Genomic DNA, 26,103 nt, shown 5'->3' with positions numbered 1-26,103 from the left:
AAGCCTTCACAACGCGGTGTACAGGAAAGTATGTTACGTGTCAGGAAGTAATGAGAAGTCATTTAATTTGCTAAATAATTTTTTTGTAGAACCATGAAAAAACAGCGTGCGACAAGTAAGAATCGCGGATTTGAATCAAATATGATATTAAGGGCGGTTGGAACTGGACAGTGACGTAGCGAGGGAGGGAGGTCCCCCTCCCTCCCGAAATATAAAAACACAAATAATTTGCTTCATGCATGAGAACTTTATACTAAAAATCATGAACTAAAAAAAGATATCTTTGAAAAAAGAAGTTTATCTTCGATTACGAAAAATGATAAAATTAGTTTTAAAACCTCTACTTAATACAGTGTATTTTCCCTTTTTGTTTTGGACAAAACCTCCCCCCCTCCCCCCCGAACAAAATTCCTGGTAGCCCCACTGAAACTGGACTTTTCAATTGCCAGCTGTAATTACGGAAAAGCGTCTAGGAGGAAGATTAATTTACGTGTTTCATGATGAAATATAGAAATATCGTCAATATCCATCTTTCGTTTAAGCAGGGAGTAAATAGGACATGAAAATGTGTAAAAAAATATATACTTTATACAATATCCGCTGAATGTTCTTCGAGAGCAGATATTTACAGCTGTTCTTTTTTCTGAACAGGATGAAAATGAACGATCCATTAAAATTTAGTTTAACAGTTTAACAGTTTAGTTAGACAGTTTAACCCACCTTTGGTAGCTTCCTTATATCTTAAAAAATAATGCGTCCATGACATGCGATCTGCATCGAACTTATTTCGTAAAAATGTATAGCATTTTTACCAGTGCAAGGCTTAAAACGAAGTCTACATTTTCCTGAAACTCCTAACCCTTATTTTAACATTAGTATTCCTCTTCTGCACGCTTATAATCCGCAATTTTCAATCTAAAACAAGGAGCCTTTCATACTAAAGTGCACGCACGAGCTATCAAATTTAACGTAGAGAAATGATAACAGTATAAAATTTTAACTCAAAGCACAGGTCGATTAGAAATGTTTTTTTCTCCTCCATTAGCATTCAAATTGATCCTCATAGCTAGTGCACTTACTATTTAATGGGTCAACTTGACCGCAAATTAACTTAAAATGAAATTCAGTCCGACCTAATTTCCAATTGTTCGAAATTTATTTTACTATTACATTGGATCAAATATATTTAGATTGAAAGGTCTTTCACAAGGGATAGATGAAGTTATCACTGGTGGGTCGTGACGCTGCTGAGATGAAAAAAATGGTCATGATCAAAGTTGAAAATTCGATTTTGGATCGTAACTCAACGAGCATGAATAGGTATCGATTTCCTAAATTTTTGATAGTTAAAACTCAATACTCTATGTTGATCGAACTCGACTTTTCCATCACTACTCATGAGTTTGCTAGAAAATTGCCCTAGAGCTAACATGTTCGTCATTCCTGAGAATTCAATCAAATAAAAAACAATAGTTTTAATGTTTATTTATCAAATTAAGAGTTGAGACAAGATAGCAAGGAAAAATTTTAACACCAAGCGCAGGTTGAATAGAAATTTTTTGTTGCTCTGTTGCTGGAAAACAGCACATGAACGACGTCTACATAAGGGGTTTATCAAAAAACAAGTGACAATCACAAACATCCATGCCATGAAATGGACCTCCTTGGCCAAAGCATGGCAGTTAGAATTAAATTTGATAAAATGCGTAGTAATGAATTTCTGGAAAAAATACAACTTCCCCAAACATGGCTATATCATTCAGGATACCCAATTAGAGACTGTAGAATCCGGGAAATATCTAGGAGTTAGACTCAATCATGATCTATCATGGAATTTAAACATATTCGGTAAGTAACAGGTCAAGCTGATCGTAAATTGGGTTTGTTAAAAGAATATTAGGAAAGTGCGACGACAAAGTAAGAGAATACACCTACTTCTCCCTCGTTAGACCCCCATTTGGAATACGCTGCCAGTGTTTGGGACCTTAATAAAAAAGGCTTAATAACAGAGTTAGATCTCGTGCAAAGAAGAGCTGCCAGGTACGTGAAAAATCGTAACGATAATATTGTTACTTTTACTGACATTTTATATAACCTAAGATGGTAATCTCTGTCAAACCGCAGACTCAAAAATCGGCTAAACATATTTGATAAATTGAAGGGTATTTTGAGTAGAGTAAGTGTATATTCTGACGAAGTTAGCCATGTCTTACGAACACCAACATAGTACCTACGGTAGATCAGATCATATAAATATGACTAAGACAGATAGACTGTAGAGCAGACGGTTTCAGAATGTCTTTTTTCCACGAAAGTACATTAGATGACTTGTATTGTAGCCTACTACTATTAACTTACGTATGTATACCTTAATGCATGTTTCTAAATTTTCTTATTATTTCGAGCACCAATTTTTGTGTGTTCTAACTTTATTGGCAGAAAACCTTATTTAGTAGTTGGCAAATTTTGCCTTTGAATGAGTGTGGTTTTATAATTTGTTTTAATGCGTAACGTTTTTTTTTTGGACCGTGTGTTGTGCATATGGGAATCCAATTTCATGCTAGCAATTAATCGACCCCTGCCAAACATCTAAGAGATGGTTCGCAAGGTATAATGTAGAACTAGATGAATTGCAGGCACAACCCGCAACCTTCGGACAGATGGGCAATGACTTTACACCACGGAGGGTGCGTATAAAAGGCAACGAATAGATGGGGATTTTGTAATAATAATTAAGCAACAGCTGGAATACTATTTATTCCCTTTTCCGATCTCTTATACATTACATATTCAACCAACATTCGTGCTTATGAAGCTCCATTAATAATATCCGTATTGCCTCCTGAGTTGAGTACCAAATAAACATGATCCTAAAAGCCTAATTTTACGGAGTCACCCGCAATGCACAAATGGTGCGAAAATTCCTCAGAGAAAAACAGGAGAATAACGCCTTGGTAGCTTAAAAAAACTGGCTAAAGCACTCGGCCGGAAATTGAGGGATCTGGGTTCGAATCTCGGTCAAGGCGAATGATTTTTTTCTCTCTGGAATTTTCACACAGTTTGTACTTTGCGGGTGACTCCGTAAAAGTAATACCCTGGCTAGTCCCGGTATACTTAAACTCACCATATTTGTATGTCCGTCAGATACGATAACATAAGAGAGATATTTTGCCCGAAGGATATGTATAGGAATCCAATTTTCTCCGAAAAATAAAGGACTTCAATTAATTCTAGATGAGAGGCGATAAGTGTGGTATCCCCTACTGAATTTTCTTATTTTTTTGCGACCGGTTGGTGTCAAAACATCCCCTTCCACACTCCTATGCGGGGTAGTGAGTACCTATGTAGAAGTAGATGAGTGCGTTATTCGCTCTCCATTTCTCTTCACTCCGCACTCGACCGCTGTTCCGACTTCCTTTCCCTTATTTCACTCGCTCGAACTCCATCGCTTCCACTTCCGTCTACTTCCACAGTAGGTCATCCATCACCCGGTGCCTGCCACGGTGATAATCCCATCATGCACCGCAATCTCCTTTCACGAACACTCCCCGCGTTCCTTGCAGGGGAAAGAGGGTATTCGCCTTCTGTCTCAGACGCCACCGGCCACAATAGAACATCGCCACTCCCGAGTTCCCTCCTCCCAAGGACAGAATGAAGTCATTCACCGCAAAACTCCCACTCCTTTCCCCGCTAACACCTCTGTTTGTCAAGTTCTTCACGCAAGACAGGACCCCTCTCTTCCACTGACTGCTGCGGGAACTATCGATCCCACGAATATTACAATAGTCGATCCGCCAGGCGGCCGCTAGCTTTGCTTACCGCGCATTTAAATGGGTTTCCGAAATTCACAGAACGAGCCACTAAAGGGAAGAGCGATGCGAATTTCAATTAGAGCTATTTACCGTAAATTCATATTTGTGATGATTTAGTGAAAACGCTTATGTTAGGAACGGTCGGAATAGATTACATAATAAGTTTAAGATATGATCGTCGTTTTTTCCGCGTACAATATGGGACCATAATACTTACGATATCTCTAGAATAGATGGACTCGTACTAAAAATATACGTACTCGTAAAATAAGCTGTGCATACGTAGTAAAAAACTCACTATATTTGTAAATTCCAACCATTTGCACGAATTTTTTGGCTTGTTTTGTTACGCATGAATCACATACTACGCTCACTTGTCGGTTTTCTATTAGTAACTGGTAGTTTTATTTGCATAGTACCATGTTCGTGTCCTTTGCATCTCCTTATTTCCAGTCTGAACGGGTGTCGTTGTTCTGAGTGCTTCGCCTGCTTCCGGTGAACGCGCGTTTCTGATTAAGGCTAGGATGAGTGCTGCATGCCTGAGGTTGAATCACCCCGTGCCACACACCCTGGTGGTGGATTTCATTGTTAATGATTTAGATGTTTTTTTTTTAATGCCATCCTACCGAGAGTGTACCTTATAATGAAGACAGCATGCAATCCTATCAGATTTATTAGGCCTATCTACGAAGGAGTATTGATTGACATACTTCTTTATTATATTTAACGACAAAAGTTTTAAATGTTTACAAACATCACAGGTATCATTAGCCTTAAATTAAATCTAGCGACTTACAATAATTCATACCTTACTGAAGGTGCAGAATCAACCGCTAGGATCCAAGACAACACCGGATGAACTTATCCCACTTACAGAGTCCCTTTTAAAAGTTACCTTGTAGATGTGATCTATCGAATTCATAACTTTTCATTGCTTCTTCTCGCGATCCCAAATTTTATGCTGCCAATAATGAGAATAAATTGATCGCTATGCACCCATCGCCACGCACGGAACATTTTCGAAAAAGCGCCCTAGGTGACATAAATCAAGCTTCTGTGGGATAGACTAGACCAGTGGTTCCCAACCTTTTTTCTCTTCCATACCCCTCTATATGTATAATATGCATTGCAGTGGCGTAGGAATATCGATGGATAAGTTCTAACAACACGTATTTCAAAGTTTTACTGGTCTGAGTTAATACTGTTGATAAAAAATAAAGATCAAGTAAAAAGCAACAAATCTGTTTTTGAAAATATATGCTTTTTTATCAGTTTTATGTATTTTTGGTTTTTAATTTCAATTAAAATTAAATACAATTAAAAAATCGCTTTTTTTGGTCTCCTGAGAAGTTGCTATTCTTGAGATACGTGTTGTTAGAACTTACAATTAGCCATCGATACATTTTTCATCATTTTTACACTGAAAACTTAACTCTAAGCAGATACAGTTATTAAATCTCAAAACTAGGCAATATTTTTAATAGTTTTTCAAATTTCTCCCATGCTTCGGGGGGTATCTCTCCCCTTATCCATCCTATAGTCACGTCACTAATAAATTGTATGTAACTAATAATCTATCCCCAAAATGTAACTTGCAAATTTTAACACAACATTTTACTACGGGTAGGTGGCACGCTATAAATAATTGTATAAATAGAAACTTTGTTTTATATACCCCATATAATATGCATACATATATCCTGGTTAAGACTTACGGAGCGCCAATATTGCCAGTCTTACTATTAGGGAAAGTAGCGTCCGCCATTACCGATCATTTTCTTTGTATCCCCGACTGGTTCGTCGCGGAACCCTAAAGGATACGAGTACCATCGGTTGGGAACCACTAGACTAGACACTCCTCCCAACAATCAAGTCATGGATACAACATTCCCCTCAAGAAGCCTTGATAGTAACGATATATTAATCATTATTACAGGCCATTTGCAGAAAAAAGATTTCAATAATCTCTCACGACGATTTTTGTCACATTACCGTTCACTTCACAACTAAATATACGACTCGCTCCTAAATCGGTTCATGAATTTAAGCCTAAGAAATATTGGTAGAATTCAGGGTTACAAACCAAGACAAAATGCATTTAAGTCTTTGACGAGTGGATTATTATGACAGGCTATCCGCAGTTAAACAAATATATTTCAATGACCATTGAAAAATTTTCATCACATTCCTCTAGCATGATACCACAAATCTTATTTTACTCGATCCCATAAAATATGGCCAGGTCCACCTTATTATCACCTAAATTATGAGTGAATTGCTTTCCTATACATGCATATATTTCAACAGGTAGTAATTAGCATTTACAGGGTATCATGGGATGTGTGAATTAGCATGCTAAAAATACTTGACCACGTTTTTAGATCATTATAAGTACATATAAAAATAATTAACAAATATCGTTTATAAGCCTATTCCCGCAGTTGGAATATGAGGGAATAATATGCATTAAATTGTGAAAAATTCTAAAAGGCATATGGTACTCACCTCCAGTGAAGTTATTCCTTCAGCACTATCCGGACTATTTTTCAAGTCCACCGCTTTTTCTTAGAGAAAACACAGGCTGTAAAAAAGGAATCGCTCGTAAATAAAATGAGTAGCTTAACTATTTAAATAATAAAACATAGCCATGAACTGCTTCATAAAATTAAAAATACATCAAATTCATTTACAACATCTTGCACATTAAAGAACGTAGTATAATTTAGCTGCTGAGAGTAGTATGTCACTACAATCTCAAGACAATACTCATTCACATTCAACGTTTCAGATATGGGATTAATGGCTAAGGTAGAACAACGACATCTATTAGTATCTAGCAGTGGTGTCATAGTGCCGGGCCGCGCCGGAACGCCGTTCCGGAACTGGTTAATAGAAGACATAAAATCGTCCAATAACACAAAATTGCCACAAAACTGATAAAATTATATTCGTTACCAAAACAAAAAAATTTGTAATAAAATATAAATAAGTAATTGTAAAAAAAAACACACAGAGTAATATTTCACTTCTAAAAAAAGTTGAAGAATTTAAGTGAAGATGAAAGCCCGTGCCTTCTTGAGCAATCAGTGGAAAATCATAACATAAGCTACCTCATTTCGATGCTGTGGGATATGCGGGTGTAAAGTTATAGAAATTAATATTCGAGCATTCGCAATTAATATATTCGCAATTAAGATATGCGAGCATTCGCATATAATTAATTAAGAAGTACTAAAAAATTCTACAACTTCATCCGATATTTTTTTTCTTTTTCGCAACATTTTGTCCGAGACTAAAGCAATTCACTCACTCACCCGTCTCCATCCGACTCGTTTTCTACTTTCCATTAATTGAAATTCTGTGTTTTCATTCCAACTTCTGTTAACCTTTCACCTTCCCTTGACCATCATCCACATATGAGCCGTCCCACTACAATTTCGACGGTTTATTCTCCAAAAATCTCCCTTTCACCCACTTCAAAGTTATTCCCAACTGCCAATTTCTCTTTTACTCTCCATACTTAAAGCATGCCTCAAACTTTCCTTTCTATTTCCCATCCATTATAACAGCATAGTATATTATCTTTGAGAAAGAAAACTGCCTGTAAGGGATGAATTAATATTAATTACCTCCGATACTAGCATGATATTTTCTTACCATAAAGATTATAATTATCTCTGGTGAGTAATGTAAAATTTTTCAATGGAACCGGCAATACATTTCGTAATCAACACACTCACAATTTTGAAAATATTTTGGTTTTCACAACCTTTAAACACTTTTAAGTAGAGATTAGAGTTGAAAGAAGAATTTTACACTCCACCTTTTACATAATATTTAATTAATTATTCAGTTAAAGGAAACAAATGAATAATGTGTACTATAAATTGAGTTTTAAGCGCACCTTTTATACGTATGAGTCAGTGATACATTTTTAAAATCTCACTAAACGCTTTCTCCCAGTGAAGGGGCCCTAAAAATATCCATTTGTTAACGCATTCGGCATTTGGCGAAACTACATAAGCCTTTTACATTAAGCTTGTTGCATTTTTTACCAGCTATTACCATTCCTTTTGTATTCAAATAAATTATAATTCATCTGCAGAGGCACACATGGGTGAAAAGAAGATAATAACTTTTAGTTTTAGAAAAATATAGTAATACTAACATCTCTTCCTTTATAAAACCTCCATCAGAATTAAAATGAACAAGAATACTAGCATGGGTTGATGAAGCCAAGTTGGTTTCAAATTAACACATCATTCTATTAAACAAATCATTCTAATTAACGGCTGGACATTTGATAAAAATTAAAAGCGAATGGGAAACCTTATGTGTGAAAAAAACATCAGGCAATGGTCATGGGGAATGAGGGTGGAATGGAATGGACACATTTGTTATGTAGATGGAAAATAGGAGTAAAATTTGTAGGAGGCAATGAACTAGAAGGTAAAAGGAAGACCAATTCGATGTTGGACTCGAGAAGGATTTCGCGTTGATCGATGTGTATATGTCCGTACCATTGTGAATTTCTGCTACAATGAGAAAATTGAGGGAGATACAGACGTACAGTGGTCGTATGCAGATTTGTAACTTCTTGCTGTGGTGCATTGTGAATGTTTCCGAATGGGATGAGCCGTCAATCCATCTCCGCTTTTTAATACTTTCCTCCGCTCGTGGATCGGTTGAGGATGATGGATTTTCGCAGTTCCATTCTTCAGAAGCTCCCTTGATTGAGATTGATCAGGTCGGAATGCGAAATGCGGTTTTGCGAACCTCTCCGAAACATCTTTGGGAAGTAGAGAGTTCAAAGTGCTCCTCAATTTAGAGGAAATGACTTGGAAGTGCACGTAAATCTCCTTATCTTGAGATGCCTCGTACATGTTGACTAAATTTGCCATCGAACTGACGGTTTTTTTCATCTTTGACATATATATATTTGAATTGAGGGTATGGATTTTGAAGTGGCTCCGTGATAGATTTATTTCCTCCAATCTACAGTCGATGAAGATAAGTCAGATATTTCATCGGTTATGGTAAAAAGTGATTTATCGATTATATATGGTGAACCGATGCGTTATAATTTGACAAGATCTGCTTTATGACGTTCGTTGACGAAAACACGTGGGACATTCCAACTCGATTAAAATAGCGCTCGATCACTTGCGGTTCTGAGTTTTATCAAACTTTATTGCAAAGCTGTACGTTACACTGTAATTTGCGGCTTAAAGTAAAATCCTACAGTTTCTATTGCGAAAAAAGTTTTCTTTAATGAAGTGGGCTTTAATATTTTCACAAAAAAGCATGCATCTATTCGTACATTTACTTGCTCTCAACTAAATTATCCTAGAGTTTAATGATTGATTTTTTAATCTAAGACCTTGCTTAAGACTTGGAATTAAAATATAATTTTTTTATCTTTTTTAGGCAATATTTCTGCGGCCTTGACCTAACCGGTTTCGTCACGTGGATAACCCAATTTTTTGAGGGTGCCTACGGAGAAAAATTAGGTGTGATTGTTGAGGAGGAAACGGATTTTCGATCAAAATATTGACCAGTTTTGTTGGAAAACATTTACTCAGAACTAACTGACAAAACAACATTTGATACAAAACGGAACCAATCACTGATAACAAAGAAATATAATAATGGCTTCCGCAGCTTGGCGGTCCCGCCGAAGGACAACAAAAGAAGCTGTTCCACTTCATTTTCCGAAATTGAAGGGTTTCACGAAACCTCATTATCGAGTCGCGCTCAAACAATACGAAAGGAAAAATATTTCCATTAACATTTTCAATGCACAATAAAATCATCTCTCTATTAAAACTCGATTGAATAACGATCAAATGCGTGCGTGAATTTTCTCTCTCCCCAAAACAATCCAATTAGTTTCTTCGAAGCCCTTTTCCACTGGATTTTGGAGATGATAATTTAACGAAACGCAGCTAACGCTATTGTAAATTGGTGAATTAGAAGGTTATGGAAAGAATTTTTATTTTCCATGAACAATTTTTTTCTCACACGAAGCTTAATTAGAATAATCTCTTCAATTTTTATTTCCAAAGTTCACTTAAAATGGGTCCATTGTACAGGAATGATAAAGTAATTGCGAGCTATTAGCAAATTCATCATTTAACTAACGTTTAAGGAAAACGAAAAAATTGTACATTCTAAAAAAATGAATGTGACATAAAAAATATTTTTTTAAGGATGAAGAAATATATTAAAAACTATACATATAAATTATATAATAAATATTAATTCAATAAAACTAAGCATTAATGTAGTTAGTGACACATCCTCACAAGAAATGAGTACAGCATCAGCTCATTCATCGATATAAATTAAGATTATACCAACATGAGAGTGGATGGCGATACTTTATGGTATCGTGTGACAGGTAACATAATAACAGGTAGTCATTTGTATGGCCCACAAATTTTGATAAACCGGCCTTCGACAAATTATTTCATTATAATCCATGACCAAAATATCGTTACCTTTCCATTACCCTGATAATAACATTGCTTGTCAAAATCTGGATCACTTGGAAGAAATCAAATAGAGGACCGTTCAAAAGCTCGTCGGAAATATGAAAGGCTCTGAAATAACGGTGGCACCCAAAAGGAGGAAGATTACCACAAGGACAACACTAGATATCAGTCCAAAACCACTGAATACGGGATAAGATCCTGAAATGCATAACTTATCGACAAGGAAACATGGATAGTGAACTATGACGATTAGCATACGTTTCCGTTTCTAGAAAAGTTGACGAAAAATGGATAAACAAGGAGGTGCTCAAGAGGTGGTGTGCTAGGAGAGGAATATGCAAAATATGATAAAGAGGATGCAATGATTGTAGATGAACCGTACCTTGAAGAACTATGGTACATTGATAATGATAACTTTGTGGGAGATTAGTGAGTAAGGATGAGAAACGAATACGCTTCGCTAATTAAAAAGTATGAAGTAGTGATGAGCGATTACAATTAAATTCGAGTCAAGTTGAGTAGTTAGTACTCGACTCGAATTATTCGAGTAGTATTACGAATGTCGAGTCGAGTAGTTTCGGAAACAGATCTGTCAAGGCAAGTAAGTTCAGAAATCTGCCGACAGGAGAGGCTATCTTTAAACTCATGTAATTCATCGTTTTTAAAGTCATTATAATGCCTTGACCATAGTTTCATGATGAAATGATTGCATTTAATATGATTTTCGATAAAAAAAATCCTAAGCCGCACAAGTGTGTGGCGAAAGGCATTTTTCTGCAGGCAATAATACAATAGTATGGATGCGTCAAAGCCTGCGGCCTGAGCCTGTAGATCGATTGGTTTTTCTGCATCAAAATATGAAAGGATCAAAAGTTATATGATTCATTTACGTATTTATCTTCATTACAATTGCGCAATTACCTTTACTCAGAGCCACCCCTAGCAGTTTGGATACATGTGTTAATTAATTTGACGACATATTAATAGAGATAAATTCATTTCGCTAGTGCTTATGTAAATTTTTAAGAGGCATAATTTTAATTCATCTCAAAATTAGGATGCAATAACCGTTGATGTCTACCATAATATTTTCCATAGACATAAAGCTTAGCATTCAGAATAGAAAATCAGCACGGGGAGTGGAAAAATGAGAATATTCTGGAGCATATATTCTTGTATTGCCTGGTCCAGGAACTACCATGCTCGACGCGATACTCGACTCGAGATCAAAAAGTATTAATCGCCTATCCCTAATATGAAGAGAGGTAGATAGTATCCCATGATGAGGAGCATCCCATAATATCCCATGATATCCCATAAATATGTCTCCGAGGATTTAGTATAAAATAGAAATGCGTCAAAGAAAAACAAATTTTACTAACAGGTATTAATGATACACAGTTGGTAAATGCCAATCATTATTAGGTGCATTCAACGTAATTGATTCAAAGAGCTGTTTTGTCACTGCTAATCATAACGTTATCATTAACTCAACCTAATTATTTAATCACCCCGCATTGAGCATACTATCGAGAATTTTGCGGGATAACCAGATGAAGAATAATTCATCAATCACTGGCGATACCGTACATAGGCGCTTAGAAGTGTTTCTGTACGATAAGTTGAAAATTTAGTCAATCGCAAACACCTCATTTTCTATGGAGTTAATTTCGATGGACTGTACGACCTAAGAGATGATAATATTTAACATTTACGCGTTGCACCATAAGATGTAGGCTTTCTGGAAAGGCATCAAGTACTTAAATTTCCTTAATGATTATCACTGCACTAAATTCCGTTTTCATTATAAGATGGAACTACTTTTTAACACATACTACACGTAAAACTCACAGCAGATCATAATTGTAACTGAAATAATGCGAACAAAAGGTTAAAGTAACGTAAATCAAATTAGGAATTATGTCGATGTCCAATAAAGTGTATCAGAACCAGTTGATACGGGAGAATTAATAGAATCTCGTATATTTACACATGTCTGGCACCGATAATTACGCTAATTTGTCGAAGCCAATCCTAAAAAGTGAACGATTGGATGGGAATGCAGATTTATTTATCTAAAAACTACCCCCTAGAGCAGTAGATACACTATCTTTCCCAAGTTTCTCACGAATTTAACGCACTGAATCCATCCTACTCTCCTTGTTATATACCATTGGTAGAGATGCGTGAAAATCGCAAATGCGATATAGATGCGATGTGCGCAAATAAATGCGATGACTGGACTTTTATGATATTTTTACGCAAATTTACCCTTTCGACGGCAAATTCGTACATTTTGTGCCGAGCGCAGTTTAAATGCTCCGCCGACACTCACCGCTTTAAGTATGTGAGCGACTGGCCAGCTGCTAGTTGGCTGGGACTCTACGAGGCCGCGAACTACAAGCGGGCGCGGGCAAGCTACACCTCCGCCACTATATCTCTTATTCCTTAATTTATCATTGTTCTACAACATAATTATTTAAAATATTCTGTATTTTGTCATATAACTGTGTTTCCCTACATTTTATCGTCATTTACCTCATTATGAAAATAAAGAAACGCTACAAAATGCGATAAACTTTTATTGAAAGTGCGATAAAATAAAAATGAAAGTGCGATTTTCACGTATCTCTAACCTTTGGCAATCCGTATTCATTTTCAGATGCTCTAGCGCGTTAATCCCTTCTTCGATGGTCCGGTGGTGAATTGATCTTCCGTCTTCCCACGGGAGCTCTCGTGTCGCGAATGCCATCTGGAACATCATCAACGTCCCGCCTTGATTACATTCTGAGCCATGGGATAATTAATTGCCAATCGAGCCCTTTCGTCTCGGATTATTCTCTCAATGCTGCGTTGCCGTCAAGGAGCAATTGCTTAGAACGTGAAGCGGTTAGTCTTTTAAAACGAACGTCTAAATATTATTAATATATTTTAATATTTTATCAGCCTTTATAAAGCAGACAGTCGAGACGTTTGCGTGATGGCCAGATGAATCATAATATGATTAAAAAGCCTATTATTAGGAAGGTTGGACCACTAAACGAAGTCGACACCATTGTCGAGAGCCATCGCCAAATGCCGTTCCATCACTTAAAATATATTTATCCGCGATATTCATGGTGCACATTGCATTTATACGCTTTGATATTAATGGCTGATAATGAAAAACACCATAAAACGGTGAAGTTTTACGAATATTTGGTAAAATAAATGAAAGGAAGAAGGGACTACGGCGGTGTGTAGAGGAAAATCGTGAGTAACATAATCAATTTTTACATTCAGCCTACACTTCTGAGTAAATACACGAACGAGCGCTCACGACGGCTACGCAACTGAGGTCAATACTACAACTAATGATTGAGTAGAAAATGTTCAGATTTTGAATATGAGAAGTCTTGAAATTTAATTTCTCCCTGAATCAACTCTGGGTTAGAATGGATTAATACGAATCTCGTCACACCCTCTTACTGATGCTAATAACAACCGTCTAACCATAATAACACTCTAACACGTTCCTAAACTGAGACTGACGAAAGTACCAACTCTAAAATAATTGACGTAAAATTTCAAAAATGCATGCATCAAAAAAGCATTAAGACATTCCAATAACTAGAAAAATCACTTTAATTTTATTAAGTTTTTAGAACCTTTGGAATACAAATTCGGCTCTGGGACATTCGCATACGTATTTAATCTAATAAGAGGATAAAATTCAAAAGTAAAGTTACAAAAAATAGCAGATAACAGAGCAGGTTGAGCTTTATAAAATGTTTTTATTCTGAGCTCAAGGGAGAGTTATAAATGCATATATAACCAAATAGGTGAAAAAATGAAAGGGAGGAAAAACAACAACTAAAAGGCCTTTGGAATTTAACAACGCCCACGGTGACCACAGTAGCGAATTTCACCCAACTTAACTGAAAGCAAAACAAACTCTAGCATAATTAACTTATAACAATATCAGAAAAAAAACATGAATAATTAACCCATTGGCTCCGGGAGTCTATTCCCAAAGAGAAGTGAAAGCTAATTACAGTACTGATAAGCTGGTTACTCTTTGGGGGAGGTCCCATGCGTCCGCATATTCTATAATTTGACACTCAATTAGCGCTAATTCCAACTGGCCAACAGTAGAGTAGGAATTTAAGGACGAAATAGTTTTTATAAAACATTAAATGAGGATTTATTTACACACGATGACTTAATTATAGAGAGTCGATCAGGGGTAATGAACGCTCTACACTAAAATAATCTAGTTTCCTGGAATTTTTCTGGAATTTAGCAACAGTTTGATACTACCTAGGTACCCCATGATTAAATAAAATCATTTGAGATGAAAAAAGAGTTTGTAAACAAAATTCAAAGCAATTGTTTCAATGAAATGGACATTTTGATAGCTTAATTGGAATCATACAAGTTGCAACAAACCAACGTTCGTTAAAGTTACGAACTTCGTTTCCACCATCTCTCACAATTTATACCATTAACAAATGAAATATAAGCATAAATGATTTGAAGTACATCAAGTAGTTAATAAGGATTTTTCTGGCTTCCGGCCACTTTCGCCACACAGCCTTGCATGGGGTTGGATTGAAGGCTATAGGATTTATCTCTCATTCCGAGGGCTGGGGTTTGAATCCCAGCAATGGTGGAGATTTTAAAAAGGGACCATTTTCTCTACGCGGGTGCTGTGTAGGGCGAACAAGAACATTTTCCCCGTTGAATAGGACTTTATACTAAAGCCTTAGAACTACTGAGAGTATCCATCGCACCTTCCTTACCTTCTTTTACTGCGAAAATAATCTTAGCTAAAATTTACTTCTTGCGATATTTATTTTTATTTAGATAGCTACTTATAAGAAGATGGGGACAATCTGCAGAAGATCATTTTCACCTTTTTCACCCATGGGCCTCAATCGTTGTGCAGCCATAGTTATTTTATAACAATTCGTAGATTAAATAGCCATTTTCTGCTTAAACTTTTGATTCAAGGGAATTAGGCTCATTAATGTTCACAGATTAGATATGACACATTATTCTGGAGTTCCTCCACCCATAGCGCACGTATATTGTATCAAAAAAGGAGCTTTCAGAGCCATTATTGAAAGCAAACGGAAAATGCGTTTGTAATCCGAATTTTGTCAGTCTAAATACTTACTCCACCTTGTGATATAATAATTGAATAGGGGTCACTTGAAAAAGATCACCTATATTAGCAATAGAGTATATAATTACATGACTTGTCAAAATGAAAGCATTCATTACTGATGAATTTCCTCGCCGTTTCACATTCAAGCTCTAACTACTTTTTACCCTAAAAAAATTATAAATTATCATATAATTTGAAACATTGACAAAGTAAGCAATGTAACAGTAAAAGTCTCTTCCCCTTTCCAAAAAGTGCTCCGATGGGCTACCAGTATTTAAAATTGTATGCAAACGAATTTGCACATTGTTTTGGTTAATTTCTTTAAATTTAATGCGAGATTGTACCATTGAGTTGCCTAATTTTTGTACATTATCAATGGGGTTGTACAAAATATCATAAAATACTTAATAAACTACCTTCACGATAGCAATTTTACAGCCGACATATAAAATATTGCCATAAGTCGGCTACAACCTGTGAGATCATCTATTACGAAATTATGCACCATGGCATCCATGTGTACACATCATCTCACAAAAACTCCCCCGTAACGATAATACTTCGTCGTGCTCATTTGATCATTCTTCAATTCCTCAGAATTTCTTCAAGAAGAAGATCCACGTCTAGAAAAGGGCCACAGAAGTTCCATGCTGGAAATATCTCTCTCTAGTCATGACCTTTTATCATCCTTCTACTCTATCTCTGCACATCATCTCTCCTCCCCTAACGTATAGAGAAGTTAGTTCTCACCCTTCCTCATCCCTTATACACCGCCATTCAAATTTTCTTCTGTGAGAGTGTAAGCGACACGACCGTCACCGCCCACGCTCCATAGAGAAACCTTCGCATAGGAAATATCACGAGACAGTTTGAACCATAAAATTGACAGAGAAATTTCACGTTATATTCACGTCACCAATATCATTGAATAACACCAGATGTGCATAAGTTTTTAAAAGTGGAATTGGACAAAGGAAACAGCCTTTAGTAAGGTTTAAGGAACTGGTGATAGCAAGGAACATCAAGATGGATATTAGGAAAATAATTGCAAAATGTTTAATATGGAGCATCGTAATGTTTGGAAAGATGAAGAAGAGAGAAGAAAAGTACTCGAAAAACCTCGAAAAGTGGCTATTGCGACGAATGCGGAAGATTAGATGGATAGATAAAATTGCGAATGAAAAAGTACTAAGGAGAATGGGAGAAGGTAGAAGTATACGGAGAGAAATTAAAAAGAGAAAAATCCACAGAAAAAAAATCATTCGCCTTGACCAGGATTCGTACCCGTATCGCCTGGTTTCCGATCGAGTGCTTTAGCCAGCTATGCCACCATGAGACATTCCTTCTTAAGGATATTTGTGTAAAAGCCGTTTTACACGGTACACGGAATTGCGCAATCTGATGTACGTGCGAGGGCGCAATCAAAATTGCGTCGTGTAAAGCGGTAAATTGCTTAAACACATGCGAGAATGCGTGGATGCAAGACGTCAAAACAGTCTCTATTCTAATTTCGTTCATTCATTCGCGCAAATCCGCGCCATTTTAGAAATTAATGCAGCTCTAACCTGCGCAATTCCGTTCCCCGTGTAAAACGGCATTAATGATGTCTCGGTAGCTTAACTGGCTAAAGCACTCGACCGGGAATTGGAAGCTCCGGGCTCGTACCCCGGTCAAGGTGAATGATTTTTTTCTCCGTAGATTTTTTCGCACAATCAGTGCATTAAAGGGAGACTCCCTTAAAAATTATCACCGTGGCTAGTCCCGGTATACTTAACACTAAAAAGAGAAAGGCAAAATCGATAGGACATTTTTCAGGTGTGACTGTGCGGAGAAGTTGATGATAGAAGGGTAGAGAGGAAGTGGGAGGAGGAGGCATCGAATGATGACTGGCATCAAAGAAGGAAGGAAACGAAGAGAGAGGTTCAGGGAAAAGTGCTGTGGAGACAACACTTCCGTTGAAACCTATCAGCGGACAATATCATTTAATGACTAGCGTAATGCTCATTCTATCCATCAAATTACCCTGGCACGACGAGATAAAATATGCCAGCCAGGAATAATGAACTTTAGAAAATATTCATGAGTCCAAGGGCTGAAGATGTCGCGTAATAATGGCCTTTCCCTTCCCCTATTTTCGTATTCTGATACATATGTTGACTCGATCGATCTCATCAGATTTTATTTACGAATAGAATGTATAGAATCTGCCTTGTAAGCCGCTTTAGAGATCCTCTTCAGGACCGCCGTGCAATTAGTTTTAATGTTCGCAATATAGTCGAATCAGTACCCTTTCAAGGTTCATCTATGGAAACAAATAAAGTCTAATGTAGCCGCGTCAGGACAGTTGGGTGGCTGCGGGATCACGAAAGTTCTGGTTTTGGTGAAAAACTCGGATACTGTCCTGCGTGTGAGCCTGCGCATTATCGTAGTGGAAACACCATCTCGAGGGATGAATTTTGATGCGATGCGCGTCATGCCCAAAATGTCTATTAAAGTTGTCTGACAGTATCCAAAACTAATGTTCACTTCTTCGGCTACCTTCCTAAAATTTCAACAGCGATTTTTCCGCACCAAATCGTTCACCAATTTGAAATGGTGGAGGCCTGTCGATGAGGAAGGCCACCCCGTTCGCGAATCTTCATCTGCCGATGTTCTGTCCAATTTAAAACAGCTGTACCTATCAAAACACTTGTTTCGACTCACAGCTTTCAAGTTTGAAACAAAATTTCACGCACACACGCTTTTCCTTCATTGCTGCCGTTGCATGCGGCGACGAACAGGTTAAGACACGTACCGCTGTTCCTAAGTAACGACTGGGTGTAAACAAACGTAACACCTCTCGTTTTAGTCATCAGATTTATCGCAAGATGTCACATTTTGTTTCGTTTCGATCCGTCGAACGGTTTGCGCAGAATAAATCGGTTCGGTCATTTTTTTATCACACCTTGTATAGCCGTGATCTTTTTTTTTTTTTTTCAACCTTGCCTTAAGCCTCCTAAATCTGGTTTCATATAGTTTGGAGGAAGTTCCGGAAACTATAGTTCTCACATTTCCCCATCTCTTATACTATACCGCCAGACAACTTTCCTCAAGAAAGCCTCTCAAAAAAAAAAGAACCAAAAATTCTATCTGAAATTTTATAACGGAAAAAAGTGGACACGATCACCACCGCCCAAGTTTCCGTGGAGACTCATGTCTTCTATACGCATGTCTTCCAAATAAATAAATGTCCAGGTACCTCAATATTGGAAAATTTAAGGAGCTTGATGCTAATGGAATTTTGATATTCCGAAACCGTACAATCAAATAATTGTTCTCAACGTAACGATCTGCGCAGACGTCCAAAAACCCAATATATCCGTAGTTTGGACTTCATTTCAGGGTAATTTTTTCATGGCAATCAATGTGAATTTAATCGCATTCACGCGATACAATTGAAACATAAAATCTAAAGAGAAAGTTTTCGAACAGGCATTGCACGATAAAGTTGGCACCTTAAATGTGATCAAGAAAGCAGGAATCGCGTTGAAACCATTTATTATTTTGTGGCTATCATGTACTCATTCTTTTCCGAAAAAGTTCTTGCGAATTAAAATAACTCAACCAGGAAGAGTCTCATTCAGAAAAAGCTCAGTATCCTTGAAGATAGTGTTCTTCTTGGTTAAGGTCATGACCTTACACTGTCCTTACCCTCCAATTCTCTACCCTAATCGTATGGAGAGCCTATTTCTCACATTTCCTACTTCTTATACATATTCTTATTCGATCAATCCTATCAAACTCCATAGAATATCTTACGACGACGATTTTAGGATATAAAAGAATGAGAAAAGTTTAATGCTGGACGAGTCTCCAGAATTGAACTTTTTCTCAGCTTTGACCTGGTCCTTATCCTACAAACCTCTTCTTTCAGGGCGCAGAGTAGTTAAGTTATCCTGTGGTTCTCACCCTTGCTCATCTTCTATCCATCTTTTATACATACCTATTTAAAAGAGGATGCCTGTTTGTCTGTCCGCTACGCGTTTCCATAGGGCTCGACGGATTGCAACCAAATTTAGTAAGTAGGTGCATCTTATAATCCAAAACGCCATAGTATTATTTTTAGTTTCAACCTTTGCGTCATTTTATCACTACCGTTTGTTACGTCACGTCATACAACTTGTGCGATTGCATATCCTGCGGGGGAGGCACACCACTTCACTCGCTCAAAGGGAAAGTATAACTCAATTAATGATACACTTAACGATACTCCATCTCGGTGCAAACCTTTTTGCTGGAGTTTTTTGCTGTAGTCACGTACGGACACATAAATCGATCAATGTTGTGGGTATGAGCAAATCCAGCGCGCGATGTAAGGAAACCGTTCATTCCATCTATTGCTGTTCAGCGTACCTAAACCTCCGGCTTTCAATTTCCCATTTCTCTGGGTACTATCTTCCCTGAGCAGCGCCGGGTGACCTGCCAGTCTGTTACGTACAGCCATTCAACTCTCCTCAGGACCACCTCTCAAAAAGAAAATACTTGAAATGTCTCCGAGCGTGAGAGCAGAGTGCAAATGACAAGTCCACCCACACCCGCGTTTCCCTAGAGACACCTACCAATTCCCATCCACAATTCCTCATACACTATCCTTTCCCTTAATCTGCATGTTAAATTGAAGAAACTAGGATACACTGAAATCTTATCTTCAAAGAACCTTGATACCGTAATAGCCTGCGCAATGGACTGGGGATCGTAAGATCAGCGGCTTGATTCCGGTTCCCGAGCAATTATTTCCACGGTATATAATTTGACTTTAATACATAATACAATAAATATACGTCACACGATACAATAAAAATAAAAAACCTAAGCATGATTTTTCTCAGGATCAGAGAAAGTTTCCACTAAAAGACCAATCTCGAAACATTATGTTGCATAAGTATAATAATAATAATAATCATAATAATGTCTGTAATGATTACATATTCCCCATTATGATAATTTTAATATAATTGGGCAACGTATTTTAAAACACTCATGCCCAGGCGGGACTCGAAGCCGCGGCCATCAGTTTGGCAGACGAGGACTAATGTGCTTATTCACATCATCTACCACCCTCATCCTTAAACGAGATAAAATGTATGAACCAGAAATAATCGCGTACTCATAGAAAAGATTCAATAGCTCAATGCTGAAAATCTTCTGTAACCATGACCTTGCATTGTTTCTTTCCTCGGATTCTCCTCTCTCTCCTATCGTTTGGAGAGCTGAGTTCTTACACTTCCCCATGTCTTGTGCATGTCACCATTCAACTTTCCTCAAGAATACCACTCGAAAAGAAAAGCCCCGAAATATCTCTGCGTGTGAGAGCAGAATGCAGGTGACACGACCGCCCACGTTAGGAACACTTCAGCTCCACCCCCTTATCATCCATCCATCTCTTCGAGAAAGCAACCCCTGCCACACACTTCTCCCTTCTCCCATCCCAACCCTATTTTACCCACGCCTTACCTCCCTCGAGGAGCGCCCACGGAAATGTAGCTTATGAATATTTTTCCCCGTGTGCAAGGGAAACCTATTTAGAAAGTTTTCTTTTTGCGGTCAGAGAAAGGCGAAATCTGAGAAAGACCTTGAGAACTGGAAGAAGAAAGATAGCGAAACATAGAACGAAGTGGAGAAGTTCTCAGAGGTTGAAAATGGATGTTGACGGTATGACACACATAAAAAGAAAAGGAGAATACAAACGACTCAGTGTAACTCAGGTATAAAGAAGGAATGCGTATTCTTTTGCCAGTTAAAAATAGCTCAACCTAGTGGCGTAACTAGGAATACGCTTTGGTGGGGGTGAGATGGCCAGGAGTGGCTACTACACCCACATGCAACTTTTTCGAGAAAATTTATGTGTGAAAAAAATGACATGCCTGGATATACAATACTTCGCATAATTTTGACACTAAAAATTTAATTTTAAGCAGATGCTGTTATTAAAGTTCAAAACTAGATAATAGTTTTTATATAACTTTTTTTTATTTCTCAGGGGCTTCGGGGGGATATACTACCCCTCCCATAGTTACGCAACTGGCTGAACTTATCAAAATGTTTTAGTCATATTTCAAAGTCACTATTTAAACTCTCACTTAGCTTGGGCAGTAGTAACTTTAGTGACAAATCCTGATGTCTTTCCAAGTTCATTAGCTTGCAACCATATAAATATTTCTTGGGTGCAAATAAAAGCTTCAGAAATCCTTAAAAAGAGTTAAGATGAGTAATGAAATAATACACGTTAGCAGGTAGCTGTAAATCTCAAGTTTTTTGGCTACAGGACATATAAAAAGAACCGTGGAAAAATCCAGAGGAAAATTGTAAATGCAGGTGGAACGAGAAAATATGTTTGGAACTTTTTATGCTCTAAGTACGCTCCCTAATTTTAAACTCTGTGTCATTGGGTAAAATGCAATCAGTTCCAAGCTTATGAGTCATTTTAAATTACACATGCATTCTTTCCATCCCACATAGTTTTACTTTTTTTTAAATTGACAGTTAACGTGAATCTTTCATTGTAACTTTCAGATATGCTTTGACTAAAAATCCTTATTATGGAACTAATCCATTCATTGGATAATGGTCTACCTGAATCTGCTTATTTTATAAAAATGCGTTTTTTTTATTTATCGCTTCTTATCATTTTCAAATAGTGTGATATGAACTCTAAAGTTTAAATTTTTAATATTTAAAATTCGACACGGCAGGATATTTAAACGGTACCGAAACTGTGAAGAGGACTTGGCTACGAGAGGCTACCAAAAACTACGCTCCCTATTATCCGAAGGGAAGGGGCTGCAGGTTCCCTTCATGTGAGACAAGATGGAGATTGCAATGATCTGCGCGGCAGAATCCGTATAACTGCAGATACGGTAACGATTGCTAAAACTGGACAGATGCGGACCTCTCATAAATAATTGCACAACGCAAAACAGCGGATCGGACCTGGAAACTTGTCATCGAGCAATAGATTAGCACCAATTAAATTTGTTGGAGTATGCGTTATTAACAAGATAAGTTCTTTTTTTTTACATGTATAATGTGGTTGCAACGCCTGGATGGAGTTCGGAAAGGCGTTGCCAAGGTTGCGTTTATGTTTTGTGCAACTGTTTTTTGTTCTTGGTGTAAGTTTACGTTATAACCTTTTGTGAATAAAAGGCTTTATCTTGCGTGTGCTAACAAAATTCGTGTGTAATAAGCAGGTAATCGGAAATCTCGGATACTTATCCAAAAAATCGGTATTGGAGATAAAGCCGTTTAATTTAACTGAATAATTTGTCTGAAACGCATTTCTCAAATACCCTAGTGCAGATCTCATAGCAACAAAATATTTATACCTCTGGAAGGGCACATAATTCGAAGTTATTTTCCATTCCTCACTCAAGCGCATCTGTTGCCTTTATTTGATGGGTGGTGATAACCTCTCCTTTTACCTCCTCAAAAAAAATGAAAGCGACATTTTCTCAAATATTGGAAACCTCGGTTCCAATTGCCATCTGCGGCTTTCCACAAATTTCTGATAACCGCCTGAAAATTGTCCGCCGCTTATAGATAGCGTAATGACGGTTGAATAAAGGGATTTGTTCATTTCATGCAATACATAGCTCTTCGTCAGCTTTCAAAACTGACAATCTTTTACGGTCACCTGGTAGCAATTTGAAAGACAATCATCTGCACTAAATTTTTCGAAAGAAAAAAAACCTAAATATTTTTCATTCAGTGACTAGATCCAAAATCCAGTGAAACATTTAATTTCGAATATCAAAAGTTTTCATATTGATCAAACGGAAATTAGCCGGCACAATAGATATCACCAATTATTTTTTCCGCCATTATATTTCTCCAAACCATTATCATCAGCTTTACTTATTCCACATTGGCTTTCAAATGTTTTAAGATAACCTGCGGTGTCTGTTCTGTTTTTCAGTGAAAACAATTTTCCCTTACAACTATTATTACCTGAACAGCTAAAATTCACTCTTTCGTCTGTTACATACTTTGGTGTTATACCGCCATGAAATGGAAGCCTTCATTTCTGATCAATATTCGAGGCATCAATTTTGGTGCACTTCAAAATTCTTCTATTTTTACTCGTGTTATTAATTTTAAGTGGCTTATTATTATGCCATTGACAACTATTCTTCTTTCTCACCCACCCATATCTGCAGTTGTAGAATTGGAATGTTTGCGGCGAAGCTCAATGCGTACTTATAATCCTTAGTTTTTCAGGAACCAGACAAGGTCTTTTTTAGCTTAAAATAAAGAAAAAATAAAAAATTACTCAACTCGCATAATTGAAAAAAATATAGCTAAGGTAAATTTAAGCTAGCTTTTTTTAAAATTACTTCAGCATAGTTACCTAGACTAACTGTTAATAAAAGCCTCTCGAAGTACCCATCATCGCGACTCGCTGGCTGACCCACGGAAGTTTATAGGGGTCAGACTATAGGCTCATTTCAACACTTTAAAGCGAAAAGAAATGAGAAAAAAATACCCTCATAAAAATTAAGAACACCATTCCCGTATACTTAAAACCGCAGCCACGTCTATTTACCCAGGTGACGAAAAAGCACCCTTGAAGCTTTCAACGTTTATGTTCAACCCTCTTCCTAAACCTGCCTGTGGTCAACTGGACACATCTGGTGCCTAGAAAAAGAAATTATGGTTGAGTTGACGTGGAGGTCCGTAATTCCAGGTTACGAACGGCGACCCCGACTACTTATGGGTAAATCACGCGGTTTTCCCCGTTGACAAATAAAAGGTCCCAGAGTCATGTCGCCAGAAAAGTTTACGAGCTTTCGAATTTCACATCACTGTGATGTGGACGATACTTTGCGAACTGATTTGCGAGACTGCGGGCCTTTCTTTGTTCCTCTTTTATGAAGAGAAGAATGGATACTCTGCGCTGGGGCATACCGGGGACTATAAAGGAAAGTGACACTTTAAATTACCGAGTTACGTAGAAAAATGGTGAGTTGTGAGGCTACATTTTGAAAATAAAATTCACAATGCAACATAATAATTTCGGTTCAATGCTTGTTATAATTTATTCGGAGATTAAATTAATCTCCAAATAAATTATTCCAAACATTAAATGTAATTAACATCAAATGAAAGCTTAGCTAAATATAAAATTAAAGGATTCCAGAGAAAAAAAGGTAAATATACTGTAAAAATAAAGGCAAGGGAAGCTTTTGTCCTCTATTTAAGGCAAGTGTCCGACGGATTAAGGGTCCAGGAGGAATTTGAATAACTAGAGAATGTCTTCTAATATGAAAATAGGATTCACGTCTATTATTTTGATAATGACATTGATATATCTGAAGATCTTATTCCTTATTTTACTCAAGTCAAGAGAAAACCATAATCCCTAGCCTCATTCGATGATCGGTCGTAATTTCACTACTCCTATTATGAATTGGATAATGAATTCAAGGAAAATAATTCGAAGAATGATACATCCACATATACATGCTACCTTAAACGGTACAAATGGATATTTTGGCTGGGTACTATAATTTTCTCAAATGCACTGCCTATTTTTATGATATTTAATGGACTTCTAAGTGATAAAAATGTATTAAATGATCGGTTAATGTTGAGCCATATCCAAATTAAGCTATTGTTCAGCAACTCAGTCGTTGAACATTGACAGGTAAAACCTAACCCTTATTCACAAATTTAGGCATAAAATTTGTGCTTCATATTTTAACTATAATTTCTCAATATAAAAAATGTCTTCCTTTCGATAATCTTTTTCTACTTTGCAATAACTCCGGAAAAATCTTTAGTACAACAGAAAACGGCCAAAAAGTTCACTATAAACGTTAGAACCTTACAGAATTAAATTTGAAGGCGTGATTATAATTGATCGAAGCAAGTAAATAATTTTTTCTCTGCGACATATATTTTTTCCTTTTTCTGCATAAGTCACAATTGATCCGATCATTTGGGTGGATTTTAATCCTGTAATGGTCCGATGACCTTTTGTTACACCGTTTGTCCGGTGAGATATGTGGACGCCAAAAGTTACTTGGTGACTTTGCAGTAAGTGTTTGACCTTTCAGTGCTAAAACCTTTGCTTCGGTTACCTCTAATGGTACTGCCTGATTCAAATAATAAATTTGTTTCGCAAAATATAGTCTCATAACTAAAACGTAATTCATTTCACAGTTCAAAGTAACTCATTGTACACTAAAATCAACCTTCAGCACAAAAATAGGAAATAGATGCTGTAATGAGCAGCACCCAAACATTATTTATTTTCAGAGCTCAAGCATAAAATCTTCGATACATACGTCATGGTTTACGCCATAACCAAGTAAAAACAAAGCGTTAATATGAGAAACATTGCAAAAAAATTTAATAAAAGAGCAATTTAGAATTTCCATACATCCGTTAGTGCAGTGGGGTGTTTGAACACCCCAGCAGGAAAACTATATATTTTTTCACACCGATCATGAAAATGGATAGTTAGAAATGAAAAGATAAAATTTAAATATATTTAGGCGGGTAATCAAAATATGAGGTTTATCAGTGCTAACGTAGGTAAAATATAAGCAAAATTATTATCTTGGGGTGTCTAAACACCCCACCGGACTAAAGCAGGGTTAATAATAATTTG

At 36.9% G+C, this 26,103-nt stretch overlaps 1 long non-coding RNA gene across 1 annotated transcript in view; it reads right to left on the bottom strand.

Annotated features, from left to right (window-relative positions):
• LOC124159901 overlaps positions 1-26,103 on the bottom strand; it is a 127,592-nt gene that overhangs the window by 57,717 nt on the left and 43,772 nt on the right. The window contains exon 2 of the long non-coding RNA XR_006865063.1: positions 6,318-6,393. This is a non-coding gene — a long non-coding RNA (uncharacterized LOC124159901). The remainder of the gene's footprint in view (positions 1-6,317; positions 6,394-26,103) is intronic.

Source organism: Ischnura elegans, chromosome 5, assembly GCF_921293095.1.
Source record: "Ischnura elegans chromosome 5, ioIscEleg1.1, whole genome shotgun sequence".
Lineage (NCBI taxonomy): Eukaryota > Metazoa > Arthropoda > Insecta > Odonata > Coenagrionidae > Ischnura > Ischnura elegans.
This window is presented reverse-complemented; position numbering and strand designations above follow the sequence as displayed.